Source organism: Ovis aries, chromosome 3 (genome assembly GCF_016772045.2).
Source record: "Ovis aries strain OAR_USU_Benz2616 breed Rambouillet chromosome 3, ARS-UI_Ramb_v3.0, whole genome shotgun sequence".
NCBI classification, from domain to species: Eukaryota; Metazoa; Chordata; class Mammalia; order Artiodactyla; family Bovidae; genus Ovis; species Ovis aries.
The window spans coordinates 180,585,609-180,603,688 of NC_056056.1; the positions used below are offsets into that span (position 1 = coordinate 180,585,609).

An 18,080-nucleotide genomic window follows, 5' to 3' on the forward strand; every position below is an offset into this window, starting at 1 on the left:
GTGTTCAAACCATACCTCCACAGTTCTCAGACTTTCTTGTTTGACAAAGATTCCTGGAGAGCTAATTTGAAAAATGAAGATTCCGGGTCCCCTTCCATAGACTGTTATACAAGCGTGGCTTAGCTGGAGCCCAGAAACCTGCATTTTAATTGGTGGTGATTCTGAAGTGGCGACTCAGGAACCACCTGGCTACGATGGCAACGGTGCTGTCTTTTTGGAAACTCAGCCTACGGAGTTTGTCCTGCAGCACGCCAGGCCTCCCTGTCCATCACCAACTCCCGGAGTTCACTCAAACTCACGTCCTTCAAGTAGGTGATGCCATCCAGCCATCTCATCCTCTGTCGTCCCCTTCTCCTCCTGCCCCCAATCCCTCCCCAGCATCAGAGTCTTTTCCAATGAGTCAACTTCGCATGAAGTGGCCAAAGTACTGGAGTTTCAGCTTTAGCATCATTCCTTCCAAAGAACACCCAGGACTGATCTCTTTCAGAATGGACTGGTTGGATCTCCTTACAGTCCAAGGGGCTCTCAAGAATCTTCTCCAACACCACAGTTCAAAAGCATCAGTTCTTCGATGCTCAGCTTTCTTCACAGTCCAACTCTCACATCCATACATGACCACTGGAAAACCATAGCCTTGACTAGGCGGACCTTTGTTGGCAAAGTAATGTCTCTGCTTTTGAATATGCTATCTAGGTTGGTCATAACTTCCTTTCCAAGGAGTAAGCGTCTTTTAATTTCATGGCTGCAGTCACCATCTGCAGTGATTTAGGAGCCCCCCAAAATAAAGTCTGACACTGTTTCCACTGTTTGCCCATCTGTTTGCTATGAAGTGATGAGACCAGATGCCATGATCTTTGTTTTCTGAATGTTGAGCTTTAAGCCAAGTTTTTCACTCTCCTCTTTCACTTTCATCAAGAGGCTTTTGAGTTCCTCTTCACTTTCTGCCATAAGAGTGGTGTCATCTGCATATCTGAGGTTATTGATATTTCTCCCGGCAATCTTGATTCCAGCTTGTGCTTCTTCCAGCCCAGCGTTTCTCATGATGTACTCTGCATAGAAGTTAAATAAGCAGGGGACAATATACAGCCTTGACACACTCCTTTTCCGATTTGGAACCAGTCTGTTGTTCCATGTCCAGTTCTAACTGGTGCTTCCTGACCTGCATATAGGTTTCTCAAGAGGCAGGTCAGGTGGTCTGGTATTCCCATCTCTCAGAATTTCCCATAGTGTATTGTGATCCACACAGTCAAAGGCTTTGGCATAGTCAATAAAGCAGAAATAGATGTTTTTCTGGAACTCTTTTGCATTTTCGATGATCCAGTGGATGTTGGCAATTTGATCTCTGGTTCCTCTGCCTTTTCTAAAACCAGCTTGAACATCCGGAAGTTCACGGTTCATGTATTGGGGAATTTCAAAACATTTGAAAGAATCTGAGTGTGTAATTTTTGTTCAAACCTCAAGATTATTTTCTACCTGGTCTCCTAGGCTTCGTTATCAGTCTCCTGGCCTGTCTCCTTTATTAGAAAGTATACTTGCTGTTAGAGCTGATATTTATTCTTGGCTCTGCCACTTTAGCAGTGTAGCCTTCACATCTCTGGGCCTCAGTTTCCTTATTTGTAAATTGAAGATGATAAAAAGAGGTGCTGTGAGGGTAAAATATATGTATGTGAAAATACTCAGGAATTTCACTTACCAGTTGGACAAACTCAGGCTTGTTAATTGATCTCTTTGAAACCTTATTCATGTATAAAATGAAAATGTTAACAGCAGCATCTGTTTCTATAAATTCTCTTCTAATCCACTCATCATCCAGTTTTCCTAATTTTTGTTCATGGTACCCAGTGGATGATGCTTATTGGAAAGCCTTGTAGTCATCATTGGTAGTTCCTTTTCCCACCACATTCAATCCATCAGCAAGTCCTCTTTATTCTTTTAGAATATATTTTGAGGAAATCCTCTGGTGGCCCTGTGGTTAGGACTCTGCACTTCCATTGCAGGGGCCGTGGGTTTGATCCCTGGTCAGAAAACTAAGATCCTGCAACCTCACAGCATGGGCAGAAACAAAACAAAACAAGAACCATGGTAAATGCCACCACTTTCCCTCACCATCTCCAGCCTCATGCTTGGGCCCCCAGTGTCCACTTGTGTTCCTCTAGGGTTCTTTCTTTGTGTGGTGATCAAAGCATCTATTTACAACCTTCTAGTAGCTTCCCATTATATACTTGGAATAAAATATGAAAGTCTTCCTGTGACCTGTTTGGTCCTAACTATCTATCATCTTTATATCCTGTCATTTTATATTCACTCTGCTCTAGCTCTGGAGAAGGCACTGGAGACCCACTCCAGTACTCTTGCTTGGAAGATTCCTTGGATGGAGGAGCCTGGTAGGCTACAGTCCATGGGGTCGCTAAGAGTCGGGCACGACTGAGCGACTTCACTTTCACTTTTCACTTGCATGCACTGAAGAAGGAAATGGCAACCCACTCCAGTGTTCTTGCTTGGAGAATCCCAGGGATGGGGGAGCCTTGTGGGCTGCCGTCTATGGGGTCACACAGAGTCAACACGACTGATGTGACTTAGCAGCAGCAGCAGCTGCTGCTGCTTCTGCTCACATACTTTTTTTTTATTATTATGCTGCAGGACTTGCATGATAGTTCCTTGACCAGGGGTTGAACCTGGGCCCCAGCAGAGAAAGTGCTGAGTCTTAACCACTGGACCACCAGGGAGCCCCAATCATGCTTTTTTTTTTTTAATGCCACGGGGCTGTGGAGAGAATTAAATGAGTTAATTTAAGTGCTTGGAATAGTACCAGGCACGTGGCAAGTGAGAGAGTGAATGAGGAAAGGGCAGGGCTATTCAGAGGGGTGATTGGTTGTGGACACAGGCTGGTGAAGATGTAGGGGAGATGTATTCCCAGCACCAGAGAACAGCAGGAAGCAAGGTCTCAAGCAGGAAGAAGCCTGGGTGTGACCCAGAAAAAGGAAGTTTCCATTTAGAAATGTGCAGGCCACGGAACAAAGTATGGGATTTTATCCTCAGGATAAAAGTAAGCTACTGAGGGATTTTAAAATGGGGAGGGAGGGAGGGAGGTCATGACCTGATTTAATGTAAAGGAGGGTCATCCCCACTGCCTGTGGAGACTTTAGAGTTGGGTAGGCAGAAAGAGGCAGCAAAGGTGTCCATTGGGGGAAGAATTTAGATAGGATCTCCCACCTAAGCCCAGGGACCCAGTGTTGAGAATGAGACAGACTCTGCAAATTCTTCTCCATCTGGGGTGGGCAGGGACATCACGGCCAAAGTGGAAAAGATGATTAAACTCTGACATAAAAGCGAGATTGCAGCAGATGGCCTGTGGGCCCACAGGAAAAAAAAGAAAACAAAAGACATGATCCAAGCAATCCAGCAAAAGTTACATCTCCCCTTATAGTGTAGCACATATTACAACTTACTATTGATATTCAGTACACTGACATTAATTGAATCCTTACTTATGTGCCTGGGGTAATGTGCTGAATTCCTTTTCTCCTTTAATTCTCACAAAACCCCTATCCACTCATTCAATAATTCCCCAAATATGGATCACCAGGCACTGTTCTAGGTAGGACAGTAAAGCTTCTGCCTCCCAGAGCTGACACTCTAGAAGCAGAGACAGAGCTTAGACAAGGAAGCAAAAATATTTCAGTACATGATGAGAATTATGAAGAAATGAAGCAGAGGAAGAGGTGAGGAGGGACGGAGGAAGATGCAGCTGTTTTAGAAGTGGTGATCAGAGATGATCTCACTGCGGAGATAACTCTTGAGCAGACACAAGGATGCTGGGACCAGGCCAGCTGTGGGTCAATATGGACTCATGTGTGGAGCACCTGAGGGGGTGAGGGAAGAGCCTGTGTTCTCAGTTGCTAGAACAGTGTCTGACATACAGCAGGTGACCAGTAAGCATTTGTTGACTAATCAGTGTATAAAAAGATCAAAATTAGTATGAGATCATTTATTCAGCTTGCATTATAAGAGCCACCACTTTGCAGCAGGACCCTGTGTATATAATGATCCATTGTAAGATTCTTCAAAGAACTTCTCTTCTAGATGAGTGAGTGACTGTAAAAGTATTTTCTAAACTAAAAAGTGGAGATCCATAGTAGGCCTGCCGGCCTTTCCGTATTCATACCCTGATGTCATGTCTAGAAGCAGGAGGCATCATTATTACTGTTTTCTCCTTGGCCTTCTGTGCTATGCTGTTCTGTCCTGTCCCTTTCAGATGAGACAAATGCCTTGTCTAGTAGGAACCTCCAATGTTTTAAAAAGGGAACTAGCATTTATTGAGTGCTTATTATATGCCAGGCAATATGCTAGTGTTTAAATCATTCCTGATGCTTTCTAAGAGTTCTTTGAGACATTCATGTAGGTGGGGAGAAACAGGCTCTGGGAAATTGGGTGTTTGGCTCAGTGAGCAAGTGACTGCCCCAAGATTTGAGAGCAATTTTGTGTCCTTAAGAACTCCCATCCCGGGAGGGAGGTTCAAGAGGGAGTGGACATATGTATATCTCCGGCTGATTCATGTTGATGTTTGGCAGAAACCAACAAAATTCTGTAAAGCAATTTCCTTCAGTGAAAAAATTGATTAAAAGAAAACCCTTCCATCCTTTACAGAATGGTGCAGAAAGCCTTCCCTGAGGTTTGGGTTTTCTTTTTCTCCTTCCTCCCATGTCTCTTGCCTCTGGTCTCTCTGATTGATTCAGACACTTCCTGTCCTGGATATCAGCAGCAGTTCCAGGATTTCTCCATGGGAAGGGAGTAGAGACAGCAATATGGTGGAAAGGAGGGGGATCCCTGGGCTTGTCTTAAAGCTGTGTGTCTGGAGTAGATGCCCTGCTTTCGTTGGGGTTGTATGTTTATTGTGGGAAAGGAGCCTCTGTAGTATACTCTGAGAAGCTGGCCAAATGTGGGTGACCATATCATTTACCATCTAACTTAGGGCCCTTTGGGGAGAGAAAGGGGTTGTTATCAATACTTATGCCAGACAAAAGCTGTAAACTGGAACTGCTCCTTGCAAACTAGAAGGTAGGGTCACCGCAGGGGAAAGGGAAATAAAATTGGCCTCTGTTCTGGTTACCTGTTGCTGTGGAGCACATCTATCCAAAATTTGGTGGTTTATGGCAACAATCCTTTTATATTCTCTGTTGGCTTCTGTGGGTCAGGAGCTGAGGAAGGGCTTGGCTGGGTGGTTCTGGCCTTGGTTCTCTCAGACAGGTGGTTAGAGGTGCAGGGAGCTGGAGTGGCCAGGGGCTGGCTAGACAATTCTGTTTTTCTTTCTCTCCATTTAGTCTCAGGGTCTCTCTGTGTGGTGAGTTCACATGGAGAGTTTGGGTTTCAGGCCAGTCAGACTAGTCACAGGGGGTTTAAGACTGCCAGAGCACGCATTCTGACTAATAAGCTGGGAGCTGCGTGGCCTTCTACGATCCAGCCTCAGAAGTTGTGTGGGTGTGTTAGTTGCTCAGTTGTGTCCGACTCTGCAACCCCATGGACTGTAGCCCTCCAGATCCTCCAGGCGAGAATACTGGAGTGGGCTACCATTTCCTTCTCCAGATGATCCTTCCTGACTCGGGGATTGAACCCACGTCTCCTGCATTGTAGGCAGATGCTTTACCCTCTGAGCTACCAGGGAAGCCCCTAAGTTACATAAGTAACTTCTGAAGCCTCAGAAGTTATGTAGCACTAGTTCCATCCCTTCCCTTGGTTCCCAGCAAGTCCCAAGCCTGCCCAGAGTCAAGGCACAAGGTTCTAGAAGAGCATGTGGAGATGCTATTGTGGTCATCATAGGGGCAGAAAATCTGCCGCAGATGTCAGCTGACCTTTTCTAAGAGTCACCAGTTGGTTGTCTGCAAACGTGTGGCTGATGAGCTGGGGACACATCAAATTCCAGACAGAGTGTCTGAGCAAGTCTGGCTGAGGGGAGGCCTGGAATATGTCCATGGTTTATCATGGGAAACTGGTCACAGGGAATGGAGGAGGGAATGGAGATGTAAAAGGGGGAGGGTCTAGGAGCCAGAGCTGGTGCTGTCCAGGGGGCTGAAGTGTCACCCCCATTTCCTGGGCCAGAATGGCCCCTCAAGCTGCCTCTCCTGATAGATGCTTCTTCAGAAAAACGCTGCCTGTTGTTCTGACTCTCCTATCATGATCGTAAATCCTCACAGAGCTTTTACTGCAGGAAAGTAAGTGCTGGTCAGGCCAACAAAAGCACCGGGTCCTGCCGGCGGCTGTATTGCTTGTGCTTTCTATCAAATAGATCATCTGTTTATGCATCAGCCCTGCTTTGTGTGCACACTTACCCTGAACTGCGATGGGCTCACCAAGGTCTCCTCTGGGGGCCGGCCAGTGTGGCCAGCCCCGTTCCAGTGCAGCAACCTTGTGTGCCTTCTAGGAACCAACACAGGAGTTACCGTCCCATTTTACAGATGGGAAAACAGAAATGTAGTCAAGAGGAATGTTTTGCCCAAGGTCAGCCAGCTGGTAAATGTGCAATTGGAATGCACCCGGGATTGCCTGAAACCAGGCTGGCCTCTCATACAGTTCCAAGGTCCAGATCAGCTCTGAAAACCACAAGCTGTCTCATGAAGTTGAGGACAGCATCTGATGGCAAACCTGATATGAAGTGGATATGTTGTTATTTACTTTTTAAAGAGTTTTTGTTTTTGATGTGGACCTTTTAAAAAGTCTTTTATTGAATCTATTGCAATATTGTTTCTATATTTTATGTTTTGTTTTTTTTTGGCCTCCAGGCATGTGGGATCTCAGCTCCTGGACCAGGGATTAAACCCACATGCCCTGCATTGGAAGGTGAGGTTTTAACCACTGGACCACCAGGGAAGTCCCTGGACATGAAGTTATTTATAGTTGTTCTTATCCCTCTTAGTATGAATATGTATACATTTTTCTGGATAGGAGTAATGAGTTTATGAAGGGTTTATGGGATTCTGCCCCAGAACTTGCTGGGCAATTGTGTAATATATGGTAGACTCACTGTATAAACATTTCTGAAGTCCACAGAATTCTGTTAGCAAGCACATTGAGTGTTTCAGGTCAGGAACTATGAACTTGTACCACACTTTTCTGTCTCAGAGATATAGAAGGCACTACCCCCGATTTACAGATGAGAAAGACTGAGGATGGGGGAAGTGGTACCCAAGGCAGATTCCGTGAAATTGCAGCATTTTATCATCCTGTAGGAGTGTGCTGGGGGGAAGGGAAGCCTTTGAATCACCAGCCCACCTCAGCCTCCTAAGAGCCTTGTCGCCCCAGCAAAAATTTAAAAATAGAAAACCTGGAAGGATTAAAGCATCCCAAAGGATGCTTCAGGTCACCGGAAGAAAGGGAGGTTTGCTATAGGTTCTGTTGGTTGGCATTCAAATTTATTTATTTTTTAAAAATCTCAGCTGGATGTACACTCACCCATCACAGGATCAGTTCTCAGAATAGAGAGGTGCCTGTTGACTCGCCCACCCCACTTCCTGCCAGTGCGGGCATATCTCCAAGTGCTGAGCCATCCACTTCTCTGCTGTGGCCTGAGATATATCAGGATTTGCAGCCCTGGTGACGGGAGACAAAATAGACTCCCATTTCCTTTGGAACCATTTAGCTACTTGAGAGAGTGCTTGACTGTTGCAATGAGATGATCAAGAATCAGGCTTCTCCTGGCTTCTCTCTGCCCTATACATTTTCCCTTGTTGGAAACTGGGATTTGGTGTTCTGGGAAAAGAGATAAACACCAATTCTGGCTTGGTCTACCTGTGTAGTGTTGGACAGCATCCCTCTGTGAAGCTAACGTTCGGTTTCTGCAGTGGTTGTGTTGTTTTCTGTGCCACTTGTTGTGGTTCCCACTGTCCTTAAAACTGGAAACGATGCCTGGCAGCTTCCCAGAGAGCATTATCAGGGCTATGTAACTGCAAGAGATATTTAAGGAAGGTGGGGAGTCTCATGGGGCAAGGTGGTATCATGCGAGACAAACAGACATTGGTGGAGACAGACTGCCTGAATTTGAATCCTAGGTTATTGCTAGCCACATGACCTTGGGCATGTCATGAGATTATCTGAGCCTCAGCATCCTCATCTGTAGAAAGGACAGAATCATAGTAAGTAGGTCATGAGAATTAAATCAGATAACATGAAAAGTGCTTAAACAGTGCCCAGCATGCAGTAAACACTTAATCTATGTTGTCTGGACTGGCATAGTCACCAGAAACCAGTAGGGGTTTGACTGGGCAAGTACCTTCAACATTTCAAAAGCAATAGCTTGTCACTGGTAGGGATCCAGGTCCTGAGCTGGTCACTCAGAGTTCAGTGACCTAGCCTTCCTCTCAAGTGGCCCAAAGCTTAGTGAGGAAGTAGGTAGGATTGCTTCAGGGGCTACAGTGCCTATGACGTGCTTAACAAAATGGGTTTTGAACCTACATTTATGAAGCAGATTTCAGCTAAGAAGCTGGTGCTGAGTAGGAGCTGCCCCCAGACCAGGGATTCTCTGCTTTGCCACACTCCCTACCATTCTCCATTGCATCGTATCTGACCTACTTCCTGTTCATGTATGTTTGTTGCCTGCCCTCCATGGGAATTTGCAGATAAATCACAGTGCAAGGCTGTGAGTGTGGTGGAAATAGGATGAGTGATAATAATTCAGCCTTGGGCAGTCAGGAAGAATTTCCCAGGGGAGGCAAAGTCACAGCTGCTTTTCTCTAAAACCTGCGGAAGCTGCTGAACACCCTCATCTTTATGGTTCAAGGACAGGCATAGAGGACACAGGCAGAGCCGGCAGGGATCTCTGACATAAAGCCACCAAAGCTAAGTGGCCTGTTTGAGGTCATTCAGCCAGCAGATGGCACAACTAGGGCTAGAATCAGGACTGCCAACCAAAAATAGTTGTGGGCCTTGGCAGTCAGGTGAATTTGTACTCTGGCGTCTTGTACTGGAAGCCTGTCTCTGCCACTTACTTGCAATATGACCTTGGCTAAGTTGTTTCATCTCCTTAAACCTCGGTTTCTTCATCTGTAAAAAGGGCTAAGCATTCTGACCTCAAAGGAGCATCCTGAGGGCCAAATAATGAGAAACTGAATAGGGAGACAGCCACAAAGTCAAGAGGACTCTTGACATGTGGGGGTCATCACGATTATTGCAAACTAGCCACCATCCCCCTACAGGTCTGCCACCATCTGTTCGGCAGAGACCTTGAAGGGGACCCATCCCCCATCTGCCTTGTCCAGTTCCTTGTGGTAGCATGCTTGGCCTTTTTCCAGTTGTGGACCTAGGATGGGAGTGTTTGGGAATTCTCGGACCTTGAATGTGAGCGGGACTCTGGGTGCAGAGCTCCAGGGCTCCCCTCTTGCAGGAGCTGCCAAAGTCTAAGGAGGTACTGAGCTAGAGATGGGAATGAAGCAGAATTTCCTGGGAAAAAGAGCAGAAATGTCAATAATTCCTTAATTTTCTTCAAGACTGCCAGCTGGGGGAACCTTGAAATTGCCAGTCTGTGGCTGAAACTATTAAGACAGAATAGCACTGACAACCTCGATTTGGGGGGTCACCTTGTGCTGAGTTCAAATCTTGGCTTTTCTCCATACTAGTTGAGTGTGTCTTTTGGCAAAATTCCAAGCTTTCCTAAGCCTCAATGTTCTCACCTGCAAAATGGGATTCTTTTTATTTATTTTCATTGAAGTATAGTTGATTTATAGTGTGTTAATTACTGCTGTACAACAAAATGATTCTGTTATAGACACACAAATGTATACATATACATTCTTTTAAAAATATTCTTTTCCATTATGGTTTATCATAAGACATTGAATATAGTTCTCTATACAAGAAAGACAAGTAGGACCTTGTTGTCTATCCCTTCCACATATAACAGCTTGCATCTGCTAATCCCAGCCTCCGACTCCATCCCTCCTCTAGCCCCCTCCTCCCTTGGCAACCACTCGTCTGTTCCCTACTTTGGGGAGTCTGCTTCTGCTTCATAGATAATTTGTGTCATTTTAATGTCTTAGGTTCCACATGTAAGTGATATCAGGCAGTATTTGTCCTTCTCTTTCTGAGCTACTTCACTTAGTATGATCATCTCTAGTTGCATCCCCAAATGGGATTCTTAGAAGTAGCTATTTTATAGAGTTATGTGGAAATTAAATGGGATTGTATGGTAAAGGGTTAAGCACAGTGAGCAGTTCAATAAATTGCCAGTTGTTCGTATCATTACAAGTAGTCACAACCACCTATCATATTTGTACAGGATTTTACCATTTATGAACTAATTGTACTTTTCTTTCTTATCCCATCTGACCTTCACAAGAACTCGTTGAGCTGGCCTGTGCAAGGATTATGACCTCACTGTACAGATGAGAAAACTGGAACCCAGAGACGGCAGCAGTCTGCTGAAGGTCATGCAGCTTGTGAGTGGCAGAGCCAAGTTCAAGTCTTCTCAGGTGAAAGATGGTTAGTGTTCACTGGGCCAGGCCAGCCCACCTGCAAATGTGACTAGGCTTCTCCCAACGACCTCTTCATAGAGAAATAGTCCAGTGTTGCTTCAGACTCTCGTTGCCCCTGTTTATTGTACTCTGAGCCTATACCACTTCCGGGGATGAAGACATTTCTCTTTATTCTGTGGTGTCAGACTGACTTTTCCTTGTATTTGTCCTAACTCAACCTCCAGTGGTCTCCTCCCAGCCTGATCCCCGTGGACCACCAGGAGGTCTATGTGTTCTGAGTTCTGGCCACAGGATGGCACTCCTCCCCAAGGCATGAAAAGTCCTGCCCAGCACTTGGATTGCATTTCAATGCATCAGATATTAATTAAACACCTACTATGTGCAAGTCACTGTGGCTGCTGAGGAGAGAGCTTCAGTTTGGTACTGGAGATGTGGGTTCAGTCCCTGGGCTGGGAAGATCCCCTGTAGGAAGAAATGGCAACCTACTCCAGTATCCTCCTCTGGGAAATGCCAGGGACAGAGGAACCTGGCAGGCCATGATCCACAGAGTTGCAAAGAGCCAGACACAGATGAATGAGAGCATGAGTACAGATTTCCAGAGTTCACTGAGCAGTCGACCTGCGTTGCATTTGCCAAATAACCCTGTTATACTGGATGAGGTGGATCTCTCCACCCCTCAGTTTGGGGAGGAAACTGAGGCACAGAGAGGTGGCAGGGCTGCCATAAAGGCACAGGGTAGCACATGGCAGGCACTTGATGAATCATGGGTGGCAGGTTGAATGGGGTGGACCAGGCCTTGGTCTCTTCCATGCCGTCATTTGTTTGGGAGGGCAGGGACTATCTTATCTGCCTTTCTTTCCCCACTTCTAGGACTTTGCCTGGTCGAGGGCTTCAGCATACCTCTGGGTCAGGGAGAGGAGAGGCAGGGGGCTCCCTGCAGGCTGCTCAGCCTCCCTGAAGCTGCAGTGCCGAACAGCCGGCCAACTGCAGCTCCCAGGCCAGGCCTGGAAGGCTCTCTGGATGCTCTCAGGCTGAGAGATGCAGCCTCTAGGTTGGAGCTGGTAGAAGAGACTGCAAAGAGACGTCACGGCATCCACCACGAGCCATGGGCAGGATGTGAGTGACTCACCATAATTGGGTCCCTGAAGGCTGCCAGGTGGCCAAGGGGACAGGAATGGCTCATTCGTTCATTCATTCATTCAACAAACATTTCCTAAGATCCTGCTAAACATTAGGGATACAGAAAATCTATCCATACATTTGAAAAGAAAAACACGGCCCCTGTCCTCTTGGAACTTCAATGGCAGCAGAGTAGACAGAGGGTAGAGAATGAACAATACAGATTAATAGGTGCTGCTCAAAGGTCCAAGTGCCATGGCTGGGGGCGGGGTGGTGGTGGTGGTGGTGACTGAGTCCACCAGGGGCATGGGGACAAGCTACATAGAGCGGGGATTCTTTTGCAAGATCTGGAAGGATGAGATGAGTCTTAGATTATCAGGCAAAAGGAGTGCCGAGGTGGAGGGAAGGAAAGAATCAGGGGTGATAGTGAGTGCATGGGAGCAAGAACTGTCAAAGGCCATTGAGCATTTTTTAAACTTATCATTTTAATTATTATTTTTGATCTATTTTTAAAATCGGAGTATAGTTGCTTTGCAGTGTTGTGCTGGCTTCTGCTGTATAATGTGAATCAGCTATTTGTATACATAGATCCCCTCCCTCTTGAACCTCCCTTCCACCCCCCTCATCTCACCCCTCTAAGTCATCACAGAGCGCTGAGCTGAGCTCCCTGTGGCTGTACAGCAGGCTTCCTCTAGGTATCTATTTTACATCGACCACTACATTTGAGGATGGGTAAGAGGTGCGCCCAGAGAGAGACCATGAAACCCATCCTGAGGACAGTGAACTATGTCTCTTTGCTGTCAGGGAACATTTCAAGGCTTTTAATCATCATGCCAAGAGCTGTGCTGAACTCTGGGATCCAAAATGCAGCATTATGGTTCTCACCTTCGAGGAGCTCAGAGTTTCAGGGAATTCCCTGGCGATCCAGCCGGGGGCCTCGGTTTGATTCCTGGTTGGTAAACTAGGATCCTGAGGGTCCGGTGGCACAGTCAAAAAAAAAAATAAAGAAGTTCAGAGTTTCATGGAGAAGGTGGACAAAAAGCAGACCGTCACTCATGTTTCCTGAGCCCTGCCTACTTGCTGTGCATGGTGCTAGGTGCTTCCTGAGCACTGGTTTATCACCTACCTTGCAAGATAGACATTATCATCTCTCCCATTTAATAGGTGAGTAAATTGAGGCTTGGAGTGCATAAGTACAGTTGTCCAAGGTCAGGGGACTAATCATGGTGGAGTCATGGCTTGTCTTTTTGGCCTTTGAATGGTTAACTTTCAGTTCAGTTCAGTTCATTTCAGTCGCTCAGTCGTATCCGACTCTTTGTGACCCCGTGAACTGCAGCATGCCAGGCGGGTGCGACGGTGCACGATCGTGGCCGAGAGGAGCTACCCCACATCTGAGGTCAGGGCAAAAGCTGGAAGAACCCCATGCCCGAGGGGCGGTGGCCAAGAGGACCTACGTGTCTGAGGTCAGGGGCGGCGGCAGGGAGGAGCTACCCCACGTCCAAGGAGCAGTGGCTGCGTGGGCGCAGGAGGGCCTAGAGGAACTACTCCACGTTCAAGGTCAGGAGGGGCGGTGGTGAGGAGATACCCCTCTTCCAAGGTAAGGAGCAGAGGCTGCACTTTGCTGGAGCAGCCGTGAAGAGATACCCCACGCCCAAGGTAAGAGAAACCCAAGTAAGACAGTAGGTGTTGCAAGAGGGCATCAGAGGGCAGACACACTGAAACCATAATCACAGAAAACTAGTCAATCTAATCACATTAGGACCACAGCCTGGTCTAACTCAATGAAACTAAGCCACACCCTGTGGGGCCACCCAAGATGTGCGGGTCATGGTGGAGAGGTCTGACAGAATGTGGTCCACTGGAGAAGGGAATGGCAAACCACTTCAGTATTCTTGCCTTGAGAACCCCATGAACAGTATGAAAAGGTAAAATGATAGGATACTGAAAGAGGAACTCCCCAGGTTGGTAGGTGCCCAATATGCTACTGGAGATCAGAAAGAATGAAGGGATGGAGCCAAAGCAAAAACAATACCCAGCTGTGGATGTGACTGGTGATAGAAGCAAGGTCTGATGCTGTAAAGAGTAATATTGCATAGGAACCTGGAATGTCAGGTCCATGAATCAAGGCAAATTGGAAGTGGTCAAACAGGAGATGGCAAGAGTGAATGTCAACATTCTAGGAATCAGCAAACTAAAATGGACTGGAATGGGTGAATTTAACTCAGATGACCATTATATCCACTACTGTGGGCAGGAATCCCTCAGAAGAAATGGAACCATCATGGTCAACAAAAGAGTCTGAAATGCAGTACTTGGATGCAATCTCAAAATGACAGAATGATCTCTGTTCGTCTCCAAGGCAAACCATTCAATATCACAGTCATCCAAGTCTATGTCCCAAACAGTGAGGCTGAAGAAGCTGAAGTTGAACAGTTCTATGAAGACCTACAAGACCTTTTAGAACTAACACCCCAAAAAGATGTCCTTTTCATTATAGGGGACTGGAATGCAAAAGTAGGAAGTCAAGAAACACCTGGAGTAACAGGCAAATTTGGCCTTGGAATACAGAATGAAGCAGGGCAAAGGCTAATAGAATTTTGCCAAGAGAACATACTGGTCATAGCAAACACCCTCTTTCAACAACACAAGAGAAGACTCTACACATAAACATCACCAGATGGTCAACACAGAAATCAGATTGGTTATATTCTTTGCAGCCAGAGATGGAGAAGCTCTATACAGTCAGCAAAAACAAGACGGGGAGCTGACTGTGGCTCAGATCATGAGCTCCTTATTGCCAAATCAGACTTAAATTGAAGAAAGTAGGGAAAACCGCTAGACCATTCAGGTATGACCTAAATAAAATCCCTTATGATTATACCGTGGAAGTCAGAAATAGATTTAGGGGACTAGATCTGATAGATAGAGTGCCTGATGAACTATGGACATTCGTGAGAGATTCGTGACATTGTACAGGAGACAAGGATCAAGACCATCCCCATGGAAAAAAAATCCAAAAAAGCAAAATGGCTGTCTGGGGAGGCCTTACAAATAGCTGTGAAAAGAAGAGAAGTGAAAAGCAAAGGAGAAAAGGAAAGATATAAGCATCTGAATGCAGAGTTCCAAAGAATAGCAAGAAGAGATAAGAAAGACTTTGTCAGCGATCAATGCAAAGAAATAGAGGAAAACGACAGAATGGGAAAGACTAGAGATCTCTTCAAGAAAACTAGAGATACCAAGGGAATATTTCGTGTAAAGATGGGCTTGATAAAGGACAGAAATGGTATGGACCTAACAGAAGCAGAAGATATTAAGAAGAGGTGGCAAGAATACACAAAAGAACTGTACAAAAAAGATCTTCACGACCCAGATAATCACGATGGTATGATCACTCACCTAGAGTCAGACATCCTGAGATGTGAAGTTAAGTGGACCTTAGGAAGCATCACTATGAACAAAGCTAGTGGCGGTGATGGAATTCCAGTTGAGCTATTTCAAATCCTGAAAGATGATGCTGTGAAAGTGCTGCATTCAATATGCCAGCAAATTTGGAAAACTCAGCAGTGGCCACAAGGACTGGAAAAGGTCAGTTTTCACTCCAATCCCAAAGAAAGGCAATGCCAAAGAATGCTCAAATCACCGCACAATTGCACTCATCTCACACGCTAGTAAAGTAATGCTCAAAATTCTTCAAGCTAGGCTTCAACAGTATGTGAACTGTGAACTTCCAGATGTTCAAGCTGGTTTTAGAAAAGGCAGAGGAACCAGAGATCAAATTGCCAACATCTGCTGGATCATTGAACAAGCAAGAGAGTTCCAGAAAAACATCTATTTCTGCTTTATTGACTATGCCAAAGCCTTTGACTGTGTGAATCACAATACACTGTGGAAAATTCTGAAAGAGATGGGAATACCAGACCACCTGACCTGTCTCTTGAGAAACCTGTAGGCAGGTCAGGAAGCAACAGTTAGAACTGGACATGGAACAACAGACTGGTTCCAAATAGGAAAAGGAGTACGTCAAGGCTGTATATTGTCACCCTGCTTATTTAACTTATATGAGTACATCATGAGAAACGCTGGGCTGGAAGAAGCACAAGCTGGAATCAAGATTGCCGGGAGAAATATCAATAACCTCAGATATGCAGATGACACCACTCTTACGGCAGAAAGTGAAGAGGAACTCAAAAGCCTCTTGATGAAAGTGAAAGAGGAGAGTGAAAAACTTGGCTTAAAGCTCACCATTCAGAAAATGAAGATCATGGCGTCCAGTCCCATCACTTCATGGCAAATAGATGGGGAAACAGTGGAAACTGTCAGACTTTATTTTTGGGGGTTCCAAAATCACTGCAGATGGTGATTGCAGCCATGAAATTAAAAGATGCTTACTCCTTGGAAAGAAAGTTATGACCAACCTGCATATTCAAAAGCAGAGACGTTACTTTGCAAATAAAGGTCTGTCTAGTCAGGCCTGGCGTGCTGTGATTCATGGCGTCACAAAGAGTCGGACATGACTGAACGACTGAACTGAACTGATATGAACTGAGGCCTCCCTGTCCATCACCAACTCCTGGAGTTCACTCAGACCCACATCCATCGAGTCAGTAATGCCATCCAGCCACCTCATCCTCTGTCGTCCCCTTCTCCTGCCCCCAATCCCTCCCAGCATCAGAGTCTTTTCCAATGAGTCAACTCTTCACATGAGGTGGCCAAAATATTGGACTTTCAGCTTTAGCATCATTCCTTCCAAAGAACACCCAGGCCTGATCTCCTTTAGAATGGACTGGTTGGATCTCCTTGCAGTCCAAGGGACTCTCAAAAGTCTTCTCAACACCACAGTTCAAAAGCATCAATTCTTCGGGGCTCGGCTTTCTTCACAGCCCAACTCTCATATCCATACATGACCACTGGAAAAACCATAGCCTTGACTAGATGGACCTTTGTTGGCAAAGTAATGTCTCTGTCTTTTAATATGCTATCTAGGTTGGTCATAACTTTCCTGCTAAGGAGTAAGCATCTTTTAATTTCATGGCTACAATCACCATCTGCAGTGATTTTGGAACTCCCAAAATTAAAGTCTGACACTGTTTCCACTGTTTCCTCATCTATTTCCCATGAGGTGATGGGACCAGATGCCATGATCTTCGTTTTCTGAATGGTGAGTTTTAAGCCAACTTTTTCACTCTCCTCTTTCACTGGAGAAGGGAAAGGCTACCCACTCCAGTATTCTGGCCTGGAGAATTCCATGGACTGTTTAGCTCATGGGATCCCAAAGAGTTGGACATGACTGAAAGACCTTCACTCTCACTTTCAGGCTGGGATGGGCTGGAGGCTCAGGATCCTTTTCTGGAGGTTTCCAGGCTGCACCTGAATGAGTGTCCCTGGTGCCCAGAGCAGGGGACAGGGTAGGGTAGGAAGCCAGCATAGAGAGAGAATGTTACATGTTATACTAATATGCATGTAATATGTTAATAACATGTAGCACATGTGGACACTAATTCTGTTTGATCATCACCTCTCCTGTTTGGGAGCCCCATCTAGTTGGGCATGGAGCCTTGTGACCCAGCGCTTGGAGTCTCTGGTAACGCCCTGGTTTTCTGTTAGAACAAGGTGTTCCAGACTCATCTTGTGCTGTCCCTTCCCCAGTCCTGGCATCAGCCTTTTCTCCAAGGAGCCTGGTTCCCTCTCTGAGAAGGGCTGTTTGGGGGTTTTGGTCCTGGGGGGGGGCAGGGGGAGATAGAGGGAAGTGGCGATCTTGGGGAGAGCCCCTGATCTGGGCAGAGCCCCTTAGCTCTTATGACTTTGGACAAGTCTCTCTCCTTCCCTCGTGCAGGTAGAGTGGTTTAGAGGGCCAGTTCAATCCTTTTGAGACTCGACTGAGGCTGAGAACAAGATGTGGGAAACGTTCACACTGTGTGCCCCTGGGCTGCTGCAATGACACAGTGGAAGCCCACGGACCTGGATTCAGGCCCCAGTTCGCTGCCAGGTGTCTGGGTGACTCTCGGTGCGTTACTTAGCCTCTCTGAGCCTCAGGGTCCTCGTCTGTGACGTGGGGATAAGAGCACTTACCTGGCACGACATCCACAGGGATTATGAGAGTCGACATGTGTAGATTCTGATGTCTCTCACCTACAGCAGGTGCTCGGTGCGTGTAGATTCCCTTTTTCTCCCTCTTTAATCACGTGACTTCAGCACCCCAGGAAGTGGATGGTTTGGGAGAGGAGATGAGAAGAAACTAGGGAGGAAGAAGAGGTGGGAAATAGCAGTTCAGGGACAAATAAAGAGGAGGGAAGGTTAACTCAAAATGAGGAAGATGATTCATTGTCAAATTTGACCCACACATAAGGCTCTTGTTGCTTGGGGGAGATGGGGAACCTCCTGTCGCTGGAGGTAAGCAAATAGAAGCTGAGACGCCGTGGGTCACAGAGAGGTTCCTGTGCGGGCTCCTGCACTGGCCAGGAGGCGGCTTCATCCACTCAGCAAACTTTGGGAGACGGCTGA

The 18,080-nt window shown here is 46.3% G+C and overlaps 1 long non-coding RNA gene and 1 other non-coding gene across 2 annotated transcripts; one reads left to right on the plus strand and one right to left on the minus strand.

The window, feature by feature from the left end:
• Positions 1–2,654: 2,654 nt before the first annotated feature.
• Positions 2,655–2,726, minus strand: TRNAE-UUC (transfer RNA glutamic acid (anticodon UUC)). Its single transcript has one exon. It is a non-coding gene; the product is annotated as a tRNA-Glu (tRNA).
• A 154-nt stretch (positions 2,727–2,880) lies between these two features.
• LOC105610957 (uncharacterized) lies at positions 2,881–10,837 on the plus strand. The gene is made up of 3 exons (XR_001434223.4): positions 2,881–3,046; positions 6,777–6,834; positions 10,325–10,837. It is a non-coding gene; the product is annotated as an uncharacterized LOC105610957 (long non-coding RNA).
• The last annotated feature ends 7,243 nt before the right edge of the window (positions 10,838–18,080 follow it).